Source organism: Stegodyphus dumicola, chromosome 8, assembly GCF_044657685.1.
Source record: "Stegodyphus dumicola isolate Sdum_Otavi_A_Nest chromosome 8, ASM4465768v1".
Classification (NCBI taxonomy): domain Eukaryota; kingdom Metazoa; phylum Arthropoda; class Arachnida; order Araneae; family Eresidae; genus Stegodyphus; species Stegodyphus dumicola.
In genome coordinates this window covers 101,003,120-101,023,596 of record NC_140775.1, presented here as the reverse complement: position 1 = coordinate 101,023,596, position 20,477 = coordinate 101,003,120, and the positions used below count along the sequence as shown (strand labels likewise).

The 20,477-nt window shown below is 34.6% G+C and overlaps 1 protein-coding gene across 6 annotated transcripts in view; it reads right to left on the bottom strand.

Moving 5' to 3' along the window:
* LOC118192690 (protein O-linked-mannose beta-1,2-N-acetylglucosaminyltransferase 1-like) overlaps positions 1–20,477 on the bottom strand; it is a 438,475-nt gene that overhangs the window by 122,526 nt on the left and 295,472 nt on the right. For 2 of the 6 annotated variants that reach the window (XM_085822184.1, XM_085822185.1), the window contains one exon: positions 2,429–2,492. The exons of the other annotated variants lie outside the window; for them this stretch is intronic. The gene's annotated coding sequence lies outside the window, so the exon portion shown is untranslated. The remainder of the gene's footprint in view (positions 1–2,428; positions 2,493–20,477) is intronic. 6 annotated transcript variants of the gene reach the window in all.

Here is a 20,477-nt window from a genome sequence, read left to right as displayed (position 1 = left end):
TAGCCCTGCTGGTGAAATTAAATTATCCGTTGCTACCCATAATTTGACAGTTTTTAAAGAAACTTAGCTTTGACATCCGAAGACAAAATTAAATATGCCTATCTCATTCAACTTATGATTCCATTGTGTATTAACAAAATCTACGAAATTAAAAATCTTCTCTAGGCGTAGTTAAAATTGGGGAATTAAGGAATTAAACATTCAGTCGTTCAATGCTGCAATTGCCAAAACTTAGGCCACTCTACAAAAAAGTACAGAGTTAAAAAGAAGTTTGTGTCAAATGTGGAAGTGCTCACTTGGCGATTAATTGTGAATTCAAACAGATAGATACTCCTACTTGTTGCAGCTGCCTTGCGGCCTTGCATTGCGGCTTTCGAGTCTTTAAATCGATTTAATCTAAAAAGGCAACCAGATATCAATTTTGCTGCAGCATCTAAACTAATCATTTCTCCTCCAATGGGTCCAACCATGTTCTTCCAGCTAAACCTAACTATATCTTCATAAATCCACACATAATTTAAATAATTTACAGTCGATTGAAAAATCAGCTCAAAAGGATATCTGTGTTATTTACCAGTTTCAGGGGTATCCGAAATTTATTTCGTTATTTACCGTTACTAACTTCATTCAACTCTTTCAAGAACTACAGAAGTACGTAAAAGAATAATCACCACCTTGTTTACTTTTTTTGAACAGGCTTGCAATTTTTTTTTTTTTCCTTTAACTCATTACATATATTGTCTTACTTAAGTGTTCTCTCATTTCTTATTGTAATAACGGATAAAGTTTCACAATTATTTTTAAGGCATTTTTACAAAATTACTTATTCCAAATTAATTTTGATGTTTCTCATTAAATTTTTTTGGCTGATTTTATGATTCTGAAAATGTCTCTTTCCCCCCTTGTTCCACTAAATTCTCATAGGCTAATTGGTTGTCTTTGTATTTTATGATTCTGAAAATGTCTCTTCCCCCTTGTTCCACTAAATTCTCATAGGCTAATTAGTTGTCTTTGTATTTTGCAAGTGTATTTTACTAATGGTCCATCACTTGCTACTTTCCCTGTCATTTTCTCGTCTTACATTTTTAGTCAACCTGGTTCAAAATTTACACTACGTTTAAACCTCATATGACCTTTTACATAATAATCGTTACTCAGATATGTGGTACACAGTCATGAAGATTTGCGATCACTTAATAATACGTTATATTATTTTATTCTATTATTATTTTTTGCTTCCATACCTTTGAAGTAAAAATAGAAAGAAAAGTCGTGGAGAACGAAGAAATTTATGCAAATCTAAGTAAATATTTATCCTAATTCAGAAGAAAATGCTATACTCAATACAGCAACTCAAATTATCAATTATATAAACAATAAATCATCTCTAAGACGATCAATCACGATTCAAGATACCGTTTCCAATACTTTACTTACGTTTGAAATGCTAGATATATAACAAGCATTTATAGACGCAGATATCGAATTATGCATGCATAATTCGATATCTGCAACATTTGAGCAAATGAAAAACAAACATATGTGACAAAAACATATGCAGACATATGCTAATATTTTAATAAAAACACAGTAACATGAAATGGGAGGAAATAAACAGTGGTTTTAGCATAAACAAACAAAATCCGATTTTGTCGTCTTAGTGAGCGAAGTTCACTAATATTGTCAGAAATACTGATCACTTTCAAGGATACTCGCCACTGGGCATTAACTATATTATAAATTCTTTCCATTACGTATATAATGAAACTTAGCGACCATTTGCCGAAGAAGAAAATGATCACTATACCTTAAAACAAATATTGATATTGTTGCCGCCCAGACGGTATAGTGGTTAGGGTCGCCTGACTGCGATACCAAAGGACCAGGGTTCGAATCCCGGAGAAGGCATGGATGTAAAATAGTCTATCCCTTCATATGAGGTAAAGGTGGCCGCCTATTAGGCGCCTCCACAATAAAATGGTCACCACTTCTGGCCTTAGTGGTGGCCAATGGCGTTATAAGCAAGTACCCGCCATTGGGGGAAAAAATATCGATATTGAACATCACATCTTTAAAGTGACCACCTCTCACAGAAGATCGAAAGTGTCTTCACTAGTTACAGACGTTTGCTTAGATTACTATACGTGATGTAATAATGCGATTAGAATGAAACCGAATTTATAAAGTATTTACGCCCTTGTTTCCCCCAAACTTCTTTATTTTTAATCTTATCATTTTATCTAGATACTGCAAAATGTATCGTCGAAAGTAAAGCGGTTACACAAGAATTAAGCTTACAGAATCAGCTGACATAAAATGTAATTGCATAATCAAGTCCTAATAAAATATAGATGTCGATGGAACAGTTATGCAATTTTTCATGTTTTCACAGTTGAATTAAAATTTCAAAACAAATGCTACACATTACTTGATGGGATAAACTGGAAACATTTTGTATATTTCAAGCAATAAAGGATCTTCAAAATGCTTACCTGTAAAAGAAATATTAAATTAATATTACTACTATTATCATTATTATAATTAAACGTAAACATAGGAATCATACTTTTATGGAACATTAAATTAACATTAAATTAATAATATTAATTCAAATCAATCTCCGTTAATTAATTTAAACGATCTCCGTTAATAGAATCGTTAATAGAATGTCGTGATATGAGAATTCATATTAAATCAATCAAAGAATTAGTACAAAAAACAGGGTAGGTTCCAAAAGCTAAAAGAACATACTATTTTCAAGCTTGTAACTGACACACACAAATAATAATAATAATAATAATAATAATAAATAAAAAAAAGTATGTTTAGTTGATTCAAATGTACTAAATACTAATATTACATAACGTTTTTACAACTAATACCCATTAAAAGACGGCTTTGGAAAAGGGGCCAAAATATTATTATTTTCTTATTTTCTTTTATAATATTTTGACGTCTTTCCTCAACCGTCTTCCAAAATTTTTATTTTCAATTGTTTTGCTAAGAAATCCTTAATAAATTTTGCTGTATGAAGATGAGCACTAATGCAACTCTCTTTTAAATTTTGGGGTTCCATCCATAAAAAGAATATTTATTTAAAAGATTAACTCCAGTTATTCGGATAAATAAGTAAATATCCATTCTCCTTTCTTTATCATGTCTCTTTAACCCTTTCATGCCGACTGTCAAGCACACGTGCAGCAAAAAACGCACTCATTTCCCGGCCGGCACGGTGGCTTGCCAGAGCCTTTCCTCGTTCGCCCTGGCCGTCACACATTTGTGCCAGTATCTTGGAACTGTTTTAAAGGCCACTGGATAACGTTCTGTGTCCATTACTTTTAAACTGAATACAGTTTTAGTATCTCAACCTCCAATATTATCACATTCTGCATAATGTTGGTGTCAGTTGTTGCGGAGAAGACGCCTCTTTAACTCGGCATGTGATGTAAACATTTCCGTTACTCGTCTCTTTAACTCGGCATTTGATATAAACATTGCCGTTTCTAATACTGTTTCAAATCTTTTATTTATTTATTTATTTATTTATTTATTCTTAGTGACATGAATGAATGAACCATTCTTAGTGACATGAATGAGAGTGATAATTCGTTTCTAAAGTGAGAGAGATTCCAAGTGATTCTTATATGGATATTTTATCAGAGATTATGCTCCACCGAGTGCCTGTTCACGTGAAATATTTTGCTACTTCATCTTGTAAACAATATTTCTCGTATTTCTTAATTAATTTAAAAGTTCATTAATCTATTTTATCAATTAAAACTTGGGAATAATTTGAATAGCGCTTCCGAAAATTATTTCTGAAAGTAAGCAAATACAATTTCATGTAAAGGAAAAAGATTATTAAACGCTAATTTTAATATATATGAAAGCTTAAGTAATAATCTGAAAAAGTACTAAAATTATGACATTGGGACATAAACTTTTCCTTTTGTGATTTTTTTATCCTAAAGTTACGCTTGCCGGACGCAAAATTCTCAGCCTGTGGGACGATTCCTATCCGTGGGAACGTCTTAAGTAAAGGCGCGCCACCTCGAATGGCGCACCGTCTCTTTAATTTTGTTATAAGGATGACTTCTCTTAATTATGTTGCATTTTCATATGATATGATGGTTAAAGTATCAATTTCTGAGCTGTTGCAGGTCGTTTTCACCTGGTATGTATGTCATAAGTTAAAGGATATAGTTCCTCTTTACATCCGTTGTCAGCCGTGGATATCGAGAGTTAATAAATACGAATGATATAGATATATAAATATTATTTGAATTTAAAAAAAATTACGATAATTCAAAAACTGATTATGTATTTGTTCTCCATAAAACGTATACAATAATAATTCTATTTTACTCTTATTTGTTAAATTAAATGCGGCAAAGCATACGCGGGCATCTGTCTAATGGAAAGGATGCCTTCCCCCCCCCAAAAAAAAACTGGCCGCACCAGTGGCCAATTGGTTCAAACCGTTCAATACCGCGAGTTCAAACCCATGCCAAAGGGCTGGTTGTATTTTTTTTTTTTTTTTTTATAGTCCAAAGGGATTTGAATCCCGAAGGACTATTAGTTTCGTTTTGGCATTTTGCGTCGGACGGATAAATGTCGGTTCACTTTTCAAACAGTTGCCATAAAATGTTAGAGTCCTGCATTATATTTGAAGAAATTAAATAATGAAAATCTGCGTAAATGTATGTATATTTCTCACATTGTCATAAAATAACGGTACATAGAGTCATCGAATTTTGAATAACGTAATCCTCCAACGAATATGAGCATGTGGAAGACCAAATTTGAAATTTGTTTTATGATCGATTTCCTATTTTTTAAAACTTTGACGAATTTTTGATTAACAAACTCAAGGATTTCAAAGCGAGCAATGGCAACGTTGTGCAGAAAAAACATTTTTATCTCTAGCGCGTGAGTCTCTGTATCGGAAATTCTAAAGATATGCTCGTTCCTTTGGACGTAATTTAAAATCTGAAACATTTCAGATTTTTTTTTTTTTTTTTTTTTTTTTTTGTGTGTGTGTGTGTGTGTGTGTGTGTGTGTGCGCGCGTGTGCGTGCGCGTGCGTGTGTGTGTGTGTGTGCGCGTGTGCGTGCGCGTGCGCGTGTGTGTGTGTGTGTGTTTCTCCATGTGTAATCTCTACATAGTATAAAACAAAGTCGCTTTCTCTGTCCCTATATCCCTATGTATGCTTAAATCTTTAAAACTACGCAACGGATTTTGATGCGGTTTTTTTTAATAGATAGAGTGATTGAAGAGGAAGATTTATATGTATAATAACATCCATAAAATAGTGGAGAAATACTGTTATTTTTGAGGTTTTTAATGTGATGTCGTAAATAATTACATTTTTTCCGCTTACATTGCAAACGCAGGCTGAACCCTACGAGATTTATCAAAATAATGTACTAAGTATTGTACACATTGAAAAGGTCTATAGATTTAAAAATTGCGGGACGTAGCGTTTGCGGCGGTACCGGCCGGCCGGGGCGGCGGGAGCGTGCCTATAAATAGCGCGTCGGAAGCCGCGATTCTCCCTATAGCACTTTGAATTTAGCAGCGATGGGACGCGTTTATTATCGGAGCTCTCTAGCTTTCAGCGCGACAACGTATCATTAATTATAAGTAAGTTACGATAAATAATTGTATGATAGTAGTTTTAAAATATAAATGATATTCTATTCTAAGGTTAATTTTTAAATCGCACTTATAGTAATTATAAGTACATAAGGTTAGATAAGATTAGATTAAATAAAACCATAATTTATGGATTGGAATTTTCTATTAAGATCTTGGTTAAAATTTAGAGTTAAATCAATTTAATATTAGGGAAATTATTTTCAAAAATCGTAATTTAAGGTGAGGTATGTAAGTTCAGAAAAAGATTATGAACTGCGATTCATTGTTAAAATATCCATTAATATTTTATACTCGTGCGAAGCCGGAGCGAGTCGCTAGTGTGAATACAAACCAGGTTCCCTTAGAAAGTTTTTCAGGAAGACATCCTTCCCCTTTAGGTACATAATCTTGTATTTTACCGTATTCAACTTACTTAACCTAACTTTTAGAGGTATATTCGCTCGTATTCATGTTCACTTGGGAAAAAACATGAAAATGCCTGGGCAGCCAATTAATTCACACAGGTTCCAGCTCAGATCGAATTATCATTTTTCAGCAGTCTCGGGGTCACTAAAGAACGCGCGAAAGAACACTGATTAACATCGGCATTTTAACCCAGGTCTAGATCCTAGCGAACGGGCTAGCTGCTGGCGGATTTCGTGATTCTACTAGCATATACTGTGAATACGTGACAGCTTCCCTACGAATGTCTTCCATGGAGGCATTTATTTCTTAGACAAACAACCTTCGCGGGCTTTGCTTTAAACAGTTCAGATAATTTGATTTAATTAATAGAAATTGTAATTTTTTAATAAATTGTTCATGAATTTTCCATACCCATCCATTTCTAGTAAGTGCTTTAATTTTCTTGCGCAGTTTTTGACAACGGCATTATGAACTGCAATTTTCAGAATTAAAAATACTATAGAAATATACCAAATGTAATGTCTGTTTATTCTAATAAATAAATAATCTTTCTGACTTTTTGAAAATACAACTATTGGTGTTTTCTTTTTCCCAGTTTTGTTTTAATGCCAATTTTATAATAGGCCTACAAAAAATATCATGAAAAACATGAAAATGCCTGGGCACCGCCAAGCGGAAAAAAGTCTGCAAAATTGTTTCTTGGAAATTAACTGTTTGGGAGATTCAAAAACTTCAGTTTTTTTCCTGTACAATGTGCACTGCGTTTTTCTCATCTGTCGATTCCCAACGTTCGATCGTCGAGAGATCCGTGTCTCCAATAAAATACCGTGGCAAGAAATTTGAATTATTATAATAAATATTTCAATATATCAGGACTTATCTGTTCATGCTAAATCTGTGCCTAGGTTAGATCTGTGCTTAGAGTGTACTAAAATTAATCGAAACGATATTCTGCAGTGAGAGAAACAAACACACATAACATCTTCAAGATGCATTGTGATTTCATTAATTTTATTGCAGAAAAATGGTATTCGCACAAGACGGAAGAAAAATTTAAATGCATCAGTGAGATACTGGCATAGTGCATAAATACAAATCAACAGCATTTAAGTACCTAAAAATATTACTTTCGTGATAGAATTACTCTAGTTATTATTAAGCTAGAAACGTAAACTAATTATTAAGCACTACAACAGATGTTGATAAACGGAATAATTCCATTTATCGACAAAAGAAGAGAAATAATTAAATTATAAAATCTCCTCTTTTTTTTGGGGGGGTCGCTATGTTTTGCTTTTACATCAACTATAAGACGCAAGAAGTGAATTCTATAAGAGTCTCGTTTTAGAGATTCGAAATAATATATTGCCAAAGTCCAACAAATCGAAATAATACATGGTGCGAATATTGCAAGCCTCAACCCAGGCCTAAAAAGTCGAGCCATCTCAACCACTTAAGCATAACAGGAGGCTTGCACCTTTTCAACTACTTAAGCTATCATCTCGAGCATGCATTTGTGATGAAATGGTTAGCACATCCAGTTATAGTTTGTTGCACATCCAGTTATAGTTTAACAGGCACTTAAAGATAGTTATGACACTCCCTGCATTTACGATTGTGTGTCGTCATCACCGCATACAGCGAGTATTATTAGAGGATTTTAATAAATTAGATGGCACGGACCACCTGCAGCAATCATTACCATGATTATGAGGAAAGCTGGAGCGAGAAAAATGGCTTTCTTGTGTTAGAAAAGGCGAAAAGAAATGTGTGTGATGTGGACACACTCAACGTTTCTTTCTTTCTTTCTTTTTTTTTTTTTTTTACAACGTTCTTATTCGAAACATTCAGTACAGTGAATTTTTTTTATTAATTTCAGGCGTTGATTTATTTGTTAACTTTGCTGTCGATTGCTGCGCAAACTTAATGTTCTAAAACAATAGTTTAATCTTATTGCCCAATCTCAAAACGTATGCACAACTTTAAAAATTAGATTTATTCTCTATCTTTTTAATTCTTATTTCCATACAACGCACACCGTAGCAAGTTTCACGCGTTCGCTTATTCGTCTTATTAAAGAATTGTGAGCTTACTAGTTCTAAAGTAATAGACTATGATCCAAAGTCCGAGTCTTAGGATTCTCAACGTTTCTTTTCTTCTTCTTTTTTTTTTTTTTTTTTTTTTTTTACAACGTTCTTATTCGAAACATTCAGTACAGTGAATTTTTTTTATTAATTTCAGGCGTTGATTTATTTGTTAACTTTGCTATCGATTGCTGCGCAAACTTAATGTTCTAAAACAATAGTTTAATCTTATTGCCCAATCTCAAAACGTATACACAACTTTAAAAGTTAGATTTATTCTCTATCTTTTTAATTCTTATTTCCATACAACGCATACCGTAGCAAGTTTCACGCGTTCGCTTATTCGTCTCATTAAAGAATTGTGAGCTTACGAGTTCTAAAGTAATAGACTATGATCCAAAGTCCGATTCTTAGGAAGACGTAAATAGTTTTTTCCTTCAAGAAAAAATCTAACAGCCTCGGCAAACATTGCTGCAAGTGGTTACACCTGTCTTAATATCTTTATGGTATCGACAGGGTTTAATGCAGAACTGGTTCTGAGTGGAATAAAAAGCATATTTAAATTTAAAAAATTCGCAAAACACCTCTTGGAGCTTCGTGATTTAGCACTATGTAGCGACATACACTAGTTATGAACCATTGCTCAGATGCACCATTGTAAATGATGCTAACACAAAATCTGCATTCCGTGAAATGGACTATCTGAAAGAAAGATAGTCGAAATCGATTACAACGAATACTAAAAGTCAGCCAACATTTTCCTCTTTATAAGCATTATTTGACGATTCTGTGAACAATTACAGCAGCACAGAAATATGGGCACAGTAAAGTCATTACCGGTTTTGCTAATTTATTGCATTTATTGCATCATTATACTTGTGCTCATTATAGTCGAGTTAGACTATGCGTATTTCAAACATTCTCTCTCAACTCGCAGAACATTTATGAGAAATAAAGCGAAGTAGAACATTTAGGAAAGACACGATTAACAACTAAATTATGCTCAGGAAAAATAACTGTTTAATGGCACATATGCGTCGTAAATATATGCATGCACGTACATCTCGGCCGCACCTGCAGTTCTTCCCAATGTGCTGCCTCATTTCAAAATCACGAGTTATTGCGTGTCATGGTAAATTTTTAAAGCAACGTGACATATTCCTGGCTTACGTTCAAAGTGAGATTAAACTAATGTATACTTTGTTTTCAGGTGATCTATTAACCACCTCCAAGAACGACAAGCATTTCCAAGTGTTGCCAGTTCGAGGAATGAATTACTTGAGAAAAGCGGAAAAATTAATCCTACACAATGTTACATCTGAAACTGCAGCAGAATACTGATGGCAGGAATTTTAAATTTACATAAAATATTCTTCAGACAGTGTTTCCGATGGTGACTAGTGCTAATAGATTCTAAACAGTTAATACAAGCCACCATTGTACTGAATGAGTTAAACACACTTTTAACTTGATCAAGAAATGCCAACTAATTTGCATTGACCTCCAGTGAAAGAGTGGCAAAAGTTGCCAATCTATTCATTCACCGAAGACCACTGTTTCGGTTTATCTAATGCATAATTTAAATACGTGACGATCTTCCACGGCAACTTTTTCTCTAGATATAGCCTAGACTACATTGTCAAAATAAAAAAATCCATCATTTTCCATTTGATAAGTAGAATTTGTTATTTAATTAAAGTCAATTTCTATTTGATTCCTAATGACAAAGGCTGAATAAATTTCCAACACTACAGCAGAAATAATGCAGTTTGCTTTCAAGAGAAAAGACTATCTCTTTTAGATATATACTCGCTTCCCTCCTCGTTTTTTATTCGATGCCAGTTAACAACACTGATAGCGAAAAAGTGTACCTCTTAGCTCAAATAATATATATGTAATCATTTTTTTATGTCTATTAGCCATGGAAAATTCGCAACTTTTCGGTCAAATTTAAAAGTAGATGAAGAAGTAGCTCATTTCTTCGATTAATGGTGTTGGGGTAAAAAGCTTTCGCTATTGTGTCTGTAGTTGGGCACATAAAAACAAAATATTTCTTCGATTTTCGCCCCTAAATGTATCAAGCTATCTGCATTTATCTCATTATAATATAATGTGAATTTTACTAGTTAGATTTTCTTAATATATGGAGTCCTTATAAACAGACGGAGTGTCACTTGAACACTTAGAACCCTTCCATCTCAATATTGAAACTGTTTCCAAATATCTGTGTTTCATACTGGGAAACTTCGTAAACTAAAGCACATGTCTACCATCAAAAGGAATAAAACCTACAACTATGCCCTCCCTTTTTATACCTTTTATATAACTTCTAAATTTCACTAAATATTACATTTCAAATTGAATGAAGCACAATACAGAAAGAACAGTAAAAGTATTAATAATATTTGTATTAATAACAACGTGGGGAGGAAAGATTAAAAACTTTTTCATTCTTTATCATTATACTTTCATTCTCTATCAAGTTTACTGCAAGTGTGTCAGCACTTCTACTTTTGAATTCGGTAAGATAAAATCTCTATGATGTACAACAGCTTTTATTTCATTGCCTAAACCGAATTTCTTACCAACAAGCATCTCTTTCTCGACAGCTTTCTACCCAATACTGCCAAATCCACCTTAGAATTAAAAGCATTTGCCTCTTCAATCTCCTATGTATCTCTGCTACAAAAGACATTACTAGATATTACTAGTTTCTAACATTACGCAATCCAAAATCGGATGGATATCTGCCGTCTTCGTCATGCTCACTTTCAAGGACAGGTCATTTTCAGAATTTACTGTTGACATTATATCCAGCACACAGATAAGCTAGCCACAGGCTCCTATTAATTGTGCTAATACATTGTGTAATCCAAAATCGGATGGATATCTGCCGTCTTCGTCATGCTCACATCCAAGGACAGATCAATTTCGGAGTTTACTGTTGACATTATATCCAGCACACAGATAAGCTAGCACACGTTCCTATTAATCAAACTAGAGAGTTAAATGAAAACTCTCTGCTTAGAGACTGTACGTTTTTCAGAGTGACAAACGTGAAAATCTAACTATGTCTTCTCCAGAATTCGAAAAACCCATCTTCAACTGCTAGCTGGATGCACTAACTACTTAAATCACAATGGTATGCCCGGGAAAACGACACAACTCCTTAAATTCTTCCCCAGTTAGAGGCATGAGACTCGTTTGACCAAATTCAGGTGGTGAAGAATTATCATCCATTTTAGTTTGAGAGCTACTATAAAGATCATTAGATTTTTTAAAGAAGACGTAAAGATTACTAGAGCGAGAAACGTAAAAAATCAACCTGAAATACGACCTATGGATCTTCCATTGCTAGCTCAACGTGCTAAGTACAGTAAAATTCTCTTAACTGGCATCAATGTAGCATCCACGGAGCATCACCGACTTCGGATAATTTTTTTTCCGGATAACTGAATATATATTTCTAGACCTTATTTGTTCGTCATTTGTGATACCATTTGTTGAAATTGCAGCACGCGAAGTCCGTTTGTCGTATTTTTCGATTTATCAGTTGTAATAAATAAATTATATCGAAAATCGTACAGATTGTTTAAAATTAAAACACATATTAATTATATAAAATTGAAACACACTTTTTTAAGTACCCAAAAAATAATTAAACAAATTAAACAACATTTTAAAATTAGCATATATATTACCGCATATAAATTACGTAGTATGATGACACATAACTTGTACATCTGTATGCTTAAGAACTTGCCGCAGGAGTTTTAAAAATTCGTTGTATATGAATGAAGCTTCATAACATCATGTACTAATAAATGAACACTGCTCGGAAAATCTCATGAAAGCCTGCAATTCTTCGTTAGCTTCTTTTCACCATAAGTTTATATTCCGCGACCCGTCTTCATTATTCCTCTCTTTCTCATTACTGTCTCCTCTCCTAGTATATGTTCTTTTATTACGGGGTCATCTTGAAAGAGAGTGACGGGAACAGAAACATGATTACCATTTACCCAAACCTGCATCTCATCTTCACTAATACAAATCTTCTCCTATCGTGTCATTACGTTTCCTAAAATCAAGAGAACATTCGTACTCGTCTCGCCATCTACAAACATTATCACAGGCAACAGTTTAAACCAACAGCGATGCAAAGTAAAGTTTTTTGCATCTTTCCAGGCAAAAGCCAAATTAAATGTGGAGTCTTTTAATGAGAATTCTTAAGTCAAGTACACTACTCCAAGTTCATGCATCGACGAGTGAAAACAGATTGGTTGTTCACCTTTACAATTTAGATAATTTATTCGTTGGATAAGGATTTTTACGTTAGGCAACAGAAATATAACACCAATGCTTTCCACGTTTAAATTTTAAAACTATTATACATTTTTATCTTATAGGCCCGAATTTCGGATTTAAATTTCGACCTTCAAAAGTGCCGTTATTTTGAGATTGCCGGTTAACTAGGTGTCGGTTATAACAGATTTTACTGTACTTACAAAACGAAAGCATGGAAGAGAAAGTGCGATAATTCCATACAAGGTGGGATCAATTTGTTTCAAATTACTTCGAGCCGGATATCACAATCTCTATAATTACATCTCTATAATTTATGGTTATGATTTGACTCTCATTTGTAGATTTTCATGCAGATTATTGATTTTAATATAAATTTTAATGCAGATGTTCTAGATTCTTCGTAGATACAGTGTCTCACAAAAGTGATGGGACACTTGTGCTTTACAAAAGGAAACTGTAGTAAAATAAATTAAAAAAACGTGTAAAAATTTTTTGTGGGTGTGTTTCATACTTAAATTTAGTAACAATTATTACATAATATACATTTTCTCAAAATATTAAAATAATAATTTAATAAAAATACAATTGTTTAGAACGGAGCAAAAAATGGCTCACATAAGTGATGGGACACTTACTTTTCCATCAAATATTTATCCAAAAATATTACTTTTTAAAAGGTTTTAATATTTTGTTGGATATCCTTTTACTTTTAAAACATGATTTAATCTTCTTGGGATGGTTTCGACTAATTTTTTTGTGATTTCTGGAGTGATTTTACCCCATTCTTCTTGAAGCACCGATTTTAATTGTTGTTTTGAAGAAATGGTGTCTTTGCGAATTCTTGATTCCAATTCTTGCCAAATATTCTCTATGGGATTTAAGTCTGGAGATTGTGGTGGTGTTTTTATTACTTCAGGATAGTTATACAGCAGCCAGAGTCTAACGTTCAAAGCAGTGTGCTTGGGGTCATGGTCCTGGTAGAATTTAAAATCGTTATGAAGGTTCGATTTTCGTGCTGAAGATTTCAAATTTTGATTTAAAATGTCAATATACTAGTACTGATTCATTATACTGTCAATAAAAACAAGATTACCAACTCCAGCGGACGGCATACACCCCCATACCATAACTCCTCCTAAACCATGTTTTACTGTTGGCACCAAGTCCTGTTTGCGAAATTCTTCCCTGGGTTTTCTCCACACCAAGATTCTACCGTCAGAACCAAATATATTAAATTTACTCTCATCAGCAAATATAACTTCATTCCAGTAATCAGAATTCTTATTTATGTTGGATTTTGCAAAAGCCAGTCTGAGTTTTCTATTCTTTTCACTTACGAAGAATTTTTTCCTGGCTGCTCTACCGTGATATCCAGCAGATCGAATTACTCTTCTAATAGTCTCAGGATTACCAATTACTCCATATAATGCTTGTAAATGAGCAGCAACTTTAGGAGCACTCATTCTTGGATTTTTTTTTAACATTTCGAACGATAATTCGCTTTATTCCATTGGATAGCTTTGATGGTTGGCCAGATCTTCTTTTATCCTGAATCATGTGATTCTTTTTATATAGTTTAATGATATTAAAAACTGTTGAATGACTAAAGTTAACCGTTTCAGAAGTTTTTCTAATAGATTTTCCACGTTCAATATGCAAATTAATAACTAATTTTCGAATTTCAGGCAAAGTTTCATTTCGTTTAGCATTCATGGCTGCACAGAGCTAAAAAACACAAAAATTCCAAAACAAACTGGAGCAAAATACTGCAGACGATTTTATAAATTATTGCCAATTGCTTTTGAGTAAAAATAAAAAACCCCAAAAATATTTTTATTGTAGTACGTAGTAGTATCTAATGGTGTCCCATCACTTATGTGAGCCATTTTTTGCTCCGTTCTAAACAATTGTATTTTTATTAAATTAATATTTTAATATTATGAGAAAATGTATGTTATGTAATAATTGTTACTAAATTTAAGTATGAAACACAACCACAAAAAATGTTTACATGTTCTTTTAATTTATTTTATTACAGTTTCCTTTTGTAAAGCACAAGTGTCCCATCACTTTTGTGAGACACTGCATATTACCACCATATTTCGGTTATGATTCGATTCTTATTCGTAAACTTTAATGCAGTTTCGAAAGCTTCGCTAAAAATTATCATTATCAATACTAGTTTTTAAACAAAATTTGTTTTCATAAAATTTTGGCGTATATGCACCATAAACATAACAAATTTCTTTAAGAACTGGAAAGTTACAGCTAAAAACTATAGCATCCTTTCTTTATTATATATACATTATATTGTATTATTGCAAAAAGCTAACATAATTACGTATGCATAAATACTACTTACATACTAAAAGAGCAAATAAACTAATTCCTAAGCAAGTTTAAAAGCATAAAATAAGTTTATGAATTTTGCAAATACTCACGTTCCAACTGATCGACATCGCTATACGAATAAACTATGAAATGAGTGGATAAGAAAGAAGCAAATATAATAATAATAAAAAAGTCCCATTAATCGAAAGAAAAATTATCGAAGAAAAGGGACCGCTCTTTAAATAGTCAAATACTTATACATTTACAGAAGAATAAGAGAGAAAGAAATTCCGAAAGTTCTATTCAGTTGCGCCAGCTCATTAACTCGTTTAAAAAGGAAGAAACTCCATAAAAAGAGAAAGTTTCTCTGCGTGATTTTGGCAACGCTCGATTTCGAAGCTGCCTGCAAGCGATAATGAATTCGAATGAAAGAGGAAAAAATTATTCTTCACAACGCGAAACACGCGACGAAATATATTTGCATTAGCTTTTCAGAGTTGATTCACACCCTTGCACTGAAAGCAAATAAAATGGATAAAAAATCGCATTAGTTGTTTGGGTTTCGAATAAGAAAAGAGGAAGGTGGAAAAAAGAAGTCTTTTCAATACAGGAAGTTCATTAGTGACAGGACAAAGATTTAGGTTTTTAAAACAAAGGCCACAGAAAGTAACGCTTCCATTTTAACGTGAATAGAAGCAGTACATTGGGATATATTTTAAACTAATTACCACACAGAAACGTTTGTTTATCATATTATGCAAAGCGAAGCGAGTTTATTTTTCTGTCTGGAATAGCTTAATGGCATTCGCAAGGTTGAATGACGACATTCATATATCCGAATCAGTCTAGCACACAGAAGTTTCGTCTTCTCAACTCACTTTAGAGTACATGGTTTCAAAAAACAATTTTTGTATCTTCCAGCACTCTTTAATTAAATATTGCATAAACATAATTTCATACAACATGCAAATAAAAACATCGGTAAGCTAAGTACAGATTTTATTTTTTATAATTTAAGTAATTCAACATGTTTTGTTAGCAGTTAATTTGACCAAAGCAATGTTGCTCCAAAAATAAATTTCAAACTTTTCAAGAAATATAATTTCATTCTTCTATACAAAGACCTGTTTTGAAGTGTAATTAATATTTAAGATCTTTACAAAGTTTTATTCACTTTGAAATTCTATAATATAAATACATAAATAAAATTGATAATTAAATCTATTGCATTTCCTTGAAAAGCAAACGAATTATTTTCCTTTACAGAAAAGCACTAAGATGCAGTCAAGCGTTTCTCGTCTGTCTGTTTTGTTGAAGATGGCAACGTACACCAGGGTTACCTAACACAAAGAAGACTTTAGTAGAATTCTTAAGGAAAACGATCTCTTATTTACTTTACAGATGGAGAAAACCTCTTAAATGCGCATATAGCCGGGATAAGAAACCGGTCAAACTACTAAGTTGGCGATTTTAGTCAACGGGTCATTGGTTACCACTTTTCCCATATAGTTCCTGGCACTATGTTATCTCGCACATTTCACACATCAGGCCTTGTTTATGTGATTATGGAAAAATTATTAAATATTATTAAAAACATTATGTATACTATTAAAAAATAGTAAAATTATTAAAAACATATTACCATAGAATTCAGTAGATGAATGACATATGTACATTTTTAAAACACGGTACCAAATATTTATACACTGCTCGACATTGAAAATGCAACACCAAGAAGGAGTGGTCAGAAATTTATGCAAATTTTAGAGTAGACGCACGCCACTGAGTTATGCGAATGATGTGAAATGTGCAGCTCTCCGATGCACGTGAAGTGAGATATAAGGGGAGGAACGTGCAGAATGAACAATATTCGTGTCGTTATTTCTGCCAGACGAACAATTGAAGAAAGTTGGTTTTTGTCCCGGAGAATACGTGTAATAGGAGAATGCCAGGCCGCTGTCAACGAAGAAACTTCCAGCAGATAGACGATTTTACGAGGGATATGGTGATCGGACTGAGAAGGGAGGGTTGGTCCTTACGTCAAATCGCAGCTGATACCCACATGGATGCAAGCATGGTGCATCGGCTATGGCGAACATCGTTGGAACAAGGAAATGTGGGAAGAAGGAGAGATGCAGGTGCAGCCAGAGTGACGTCAGCACGCGTGGATCGAAGCATCCGTGGACAAGCTGTGGTAGTCCCGTAAGTAATTTGTACCACGATTCTGCAGCATTTGCAAGATACCCTGTATGTTCTCGTGTCGACCAGAACCATTTCCCGTCGATTGGTTGAACGTGGCCTGCACTCATGGCGTCCGTTAAGAAGACTGCTATTGACCCCACAGCATAGACGCCAACGTTTAGAATGGTGCCGGACTGGAGCGATGTGGATGACAGAATGACGAAACGTCGTGTTCTCAGATGAGTCACGCTTCTGTTTATCCAGTGACAGTCGCCGCATACGTGTGTGGCGTCGACGTGGAGACAGATCTAATCCGGCAGTAACTGTGGAATGCCCCACCGCGCGACAACGTGGCATAATGGTTTGGGGCGCTATTGCCTACGATTCCAGGTCACCTCTAGTTCGTATTCAGGGCACTATAACGGCCCAACGATACTTGGATAATGTATTGTGGCCGGTAGCAATCCCCTACCTTCAAGGGCTGCCTAATGCAATTTTTCAGCAGGATAACGCCCGACCACACAGTGCTCGCATCTGCTAACATGCTCTGCAAGGTATACAGATACTTCCCTGGCCATCGTCACTCTCCTGATCTGTCACCAATCGAACATGTGTGGGATGTGATTGGACACCGTTTGCAGACTCTGCCCCTGCCTCGTTCAGAAGACAAACTGTGGCAAATGGTTGAAAGGGAATGGAGACCATCCGCACTCTTATTGACTCTATGCCTAGACGTGTTTCTTCGTGTATCGCTGTCCGCAGTGGTCCTACATCCTACTGAGCCGACGCCGTTCTTGCTCTGTATTCCGACTAAAATCATTTTGAAATAAAGATTATTTATTGCTGCTTGCTGTCTCTTTTTTCCAAATTTCATCACTTTCTGACCACTCCTTCTTGGTGTTGCATTTTCAATGTCGAGCAGTGTATTTTTTGTCATCGTTTTAAACTTTTTATTAGGAAAATAAGAGACAAAAATTTATGTTGAATAAAACTCAATTTAGTTTACAATAAATATGAAGTTATTATAATAAGTAGTGTGTGTGTGTGTGTGCTTCATCAACACTCCCACGACAATTCGGAGACACTGAAAGAACCCTTTTAGGTACTTTGGATGGAAAATGAAATTTTAACACTAAGAAGGAGTTGTGCTAGATATATGAAATTTGAAAGGCCTGATTGCACATTTAAAAAAATGACATTAATTCAAATTTCGCACTAAATCAGTATTCCCACTATGAACATGCAAATCTCGTTTGTCTTCGTGTGCTTTCAATCTTCCAAATAGGACGTTGTGAGCGAGATTTCAGTCATGAATGCCTTTAAGGAAACGTAAAAGGCAGTATCATACGCAGCTTACTGTGTTGGAACAAGGTCGTGTAATAGAGCTATGAGAAGGTGGATTCTCTTTCCGCGATATTGCAGAAAGACTTAGCAGGAATGTGGCCACTGTGCATGGTTGTTAGTAGCAGTGGTCAAGGGAAGGTACTGTCTCAAGAAGGCCGGGATCCGGCCGCACACATGTCATTACTCAAAGGGTTTGGTTTTTGGTTTTGTTTAATTATGGTAAAGCATGCGAGGGCTATGTGTTTTGGAGGATGCCTTCGTAGAGGTCTTTCTAAGGGAAACTGACTCATATATATGTTACAAATAGAAAAAAAAAACCACGAAAACGCCCATGCAGCCAGGCCGTTTGCGGGAATCGAACCCCGGACCGAACTGACCCGGGACCAGTGTTCAACGACTTTACCAGTCGGCTGCTGGTGGGCTCCTATTCAAAGGGAAGGCAGTCGCATTCGCTGCATATCTGTGGCGCATCGCACTGCATCTGCAGCAGACATTCGAGCTTTCGTCGACACCATGATAACATAGCCTAACTGTAACAGATCGGTTACTTGAGGGACAGCTCCGAACCAAACGCCTTGTAGCGGCCATATACCACTAACTCCAAACCACCGCCATCCGCGACATCAGTGGTGTCAAGCTAGAGCTCAAGGATTTCAAAGCGAGGGGCATGGGCGTTTTCGTGATTTTTCTTTACGCGAACTTGAAGCACGTACAAATTTCCTCAAGAAAGTTTTCCGTCAAAGTATCCTTCATTAGACAAATAGCCTTTTCATCCTTTCTCGTAAGTAATTAAACACAACAAGACATGACGTAAAGTTTACTAGAACTATGGCACCATACGAAATAGGGAAACTTCTTATAAAGGATATGATTTCCCGAACTCTGTCACTGGTCCTGAAAAACTTAAGGATGAATTGGATTATTTAAATTAAGGTAAGCATATTAGAAATTACTGCAGAAGGGGATGGTCGTTTATTATCTGAATATGGCAAAGCCCACATCAGCTATTTGCTTAAGGGGAGGGATGCTTTTGCGGATAATTTTCTATTGGAAAATGGTTTGTATTTACTTTACAAGTAAGCAAAACCCACCATGCAGCCACCCTTAGGCCTGAGTTCGAACACAGAATAAATTATCTGTATTCAGCAGTCTTTAACCGCTCGGCCACAGATGGGGCTCAAAACTGGACAGATGCCTTCGTGGAGGATTTTTTTTATCGATATTATTTGGTATCACAATACACAAAGTTTATGGTTTTAATGGTATTCTTTGTGGCAAAGTTTCTCTTTCAAAAACACATTTTGCTGTCTTTGTCAACAGTCTCCTATTTAAGCGCAGTTTTTTACCAACATGGCTGCGGCCTTCCTTTTACCCGAAATAACATCGGTATAATACATTCTAATCAGTTCTAGTAAATTATACACATATATTTCTTTATTTTATTAATTTTTTTAATGTCCCGCTTGGTACGTAATTTATACCAGTGGTTCTGAAACTATATTTCGAGCACTCTGAATGGTTATTTTAAAACGGCCCCGAAATATTCAAATAATTTTATATGAATGAAACTTAGTCTAGTAGGTTTGAGAAAAGATCAAAATGTTGATGGTTTAGGAAAAACAACTGAGAGCCATTGTGCAAAGCACTGCTTTTGAAAAACATCTATCAGCTGGCCAGAAAACATTAGAGGAGAAAATATCAATAAATTTGCATAGATTCAAAACCTTTCTAAGGTTCCATCTGATTTCACAACAAAGAAATATTATTGAACTAAAAAATATTGTTGCAAAAAAGAGATAATATTATTGAGCTCCGTTGTGAGAATACACTGAACACAAAATTCGAAAACAAGGAACTGAACGACTTAGGGATATCATTAAAAAATGTACGATATCACATTAGGGACACTTGTTGTCAGTGGGTGGACTGCTCCCTACAAACAGATGATGTCACATTTATATAAAATTAGGTCTTCGATTGTCATTATGATAAAATAGTACGCAAAGATGTGCAATGAAAAAAAGACATACCACCTCCATTAACAACAATTTATTTATACAATGTTATTGCTTGTTTAAAATATGTGCTCATTTAATGCATTTTATGCACACCGTTCCTTAATTTGAAGGCCAACCAGTGGTCGAGCGGTAAACTCACTGAACATTGATAG